This window comes from Mus caroli, chromosome 14, assembly GCF_900094665.2.
Source record: "Mus caroli chromosome 14, CAROLI_EIJ_v1.1, whole genome shotgun sequence".
NCBI classification, from domain to species: domain Eukaryota; kingdom Metazoa; phylum Chordata; class Mammalia; order Rodentia; family Muridae; genus Mus; species Mus caroli.
In genome coordinates, this window is record NC_034583.1 from 89,676,196 (window position 1) to 89,678,738 (window position 2,543).

Here is a 2,543-nt window from a genome sequence, read left to right on the forward strand (position 1 = left end):
TGTAAACTAGGAAGGCTGAACAACAGACACCAGCAGGACTAGAGGGAGCCCCCTCTTGGTTCACAGCACTGAGTTTTCCTGACCCCATAACTGTGCTTTAAACAGGAAAAGGATTATATATATTTCAATCGGTTAAAAACAAAACAAAAAAAAAAAAAAAAAAACCAAAACCAAACCAAACCAAAAACAAAAACCCACTTGCTGCTCTTGCAGAGGGCCCTGACTCAATTTTGTGTAAGTACAGTTTCAGGGGATCTAATGCCCTCTTCTGACATCTCAGGTACCAGGCCTGAATGTGGTTCATAGACATCCATACAAACACTCATACACATAAAATACTCATACACATAAAATGAAAAAAATTTTTATTATTTATAATTATGTGTGTGGCGCACGTGCGCGCATGCCCCCCCCCCCCATTAATGCTTGTGTACAAGTCCAAGGAGGTCAGAGGTGGTGGCTTCTGCCCAAGAGCTGGAGTTACAAGCAGTTGTGCGCTGCTCAACATGGGTGCTGGGAACCAAACGAGAGTCCTCTGCAGGAGTGTCATGTACTGTTAACCACCGAGCCAATTCTTCAACCACAATCAGGACTTCAAGTAATGGCCAGTTATTCATATCCGAATCATCATCTTTTGGACCTTCACTTGACCTCTGAAGTTCACAGAGGCAGACAGCTAAGGTGGCTTTCTGCTGACGTTAGAGTAGAGACTTAAATGGCACCAACTAGGGAGAAGGTATAGCCATGCTGGAGCCTGGGAGAGCATTGCAAATAGTGAATCCACGAGAGTGACGTTGCAGGGGCAGGCCCAAGAGGCCAGTGAAGATGGTGGAGCAGGGGACAGGCACTCGGCAACTGTATGGAGCTGGTATTTCTCTTTCTGACTCAGGTCGAGCTGGCTCATTTGAAAAACATTTAGAGCAACAGCCGTTGGGAGCACAGCTTTAGGGAAAACTTACTCTTGAGTTTGCTTCACTGGGAAGCTGGAGAGATGGCTCAGTGGTAAAAAGCACTTGTTCTTGCAAAAGGCCTGGGTTGGGTTCCTAGCACCTATGTGGTGGTTTGTAACCATCTGTAAGTCCAGTTTCAGGGCACTCAGTGCCTTCTTCTGACCTCCATGGGCCTGACGCACTCAAGTGATTTATGCGTATACTATATAGGCAAACTACTTAAAATAAAAAGTCCTTTAAACATTTTACAAATACGACTTCACTCTATTCTTTTTATTTTCAGAGTCTTGCTATGTAGCTCACCCTTTAAAAAGAAAGTAATTTCTCAAAACTTAATATAATCTGTCTACCAATCTGTCTTTTTTAGTTATCACTTCTCCCGTTGTTGTTTTTTTGTTTTTGTTTTTTCTGTTTTTTTTTTTTTTTTTGAGGTACGGTCTCACTATTATAGACCATGCTGATTTTGAACTGGACAGAAACCAGCTGCCTCTTCCTCCCAAGTGCTGAGATGAAAGGTGTGCACTGTCACACTTAGTCAGCTTTTGCAACTCCTGAAGAAACAACACTCATTTTAGGTGTACTGACGGCAGTGTACAAGTGCGGGGGCTCACAGCTGAGTTTTCAGTTCCTTGGCGGTAGTGAATAGCTTTTCTCTGGTTGTTAGTAATTAAAACAAACAAGCTGAAAGACTTATATTATTCTATCTCACTGCCAAATTGGATATTGCTCAACTCAAAATTAAATGTACACACACCCATAAAACTAGCCAAACTGGCTATTACAACTACATCAAGTTCCTTGTGTTCATTAGCAGACTGCCTTTCATGGTTTTATCCTGTTTGGCCTATACATCAAAGTAACAGTCAGAAAGACTCCTAAAATATTTGGAGCATGTGAGATGGAAACATTTTTAAGATTTTTGTTTCCTTTTGTTTTGTTCCCAGTTTCAGTGGAAGAAATATATAGTGTTGTTATTGTGATATAATGCTTAAAGGACAGAACATACATTTTGGTCATATTGTCCAAACTTGGTATTGTTAGATCCAAGTTACCTAAAGATGGCAGATATGATTCAGCCTGTGAATCTTGGGAATTGTGTCAGAATAGCAGCCTTGATCTCTTTGGAACTCATTCATTCTCTATTATGATTAACAACCTGAGAGGCAGCCATGTTGGCCATTAATACAGACTTTAAGACGTTTCTTAGGTTCATGGCTGTGTGGATATTTGTACTCAGGAAGGTGGGAATCCTAAATCTTCTCTTCTTATTTTTCACAGTTTTGCTTTAGTTATGAGAATGAATTTATTAGGATGCCCACAGCATAGTGTTCTGTCTTTTTTTGAGTAGTCTCTTTGCCCAAGAGAATACAGTAACAGGTAGGTTAGGAGATTGAGACACAAATGAATGACAGAGCCTCACCAAGAAGACACGCAGCTTAAGTTCGTAGATCTTTCAAGAATATGTGGGATAAAAAATATTTAGCTTGTATTCACTGATCCAAGGCATGCCTCTGAAATCGCCCTCTCTGTCTCTTATTCCCTCTCTCTTTCCTTTCCTCTCCTCTCCTCTCCTCTCCTCTCCTCTCCTCTCCT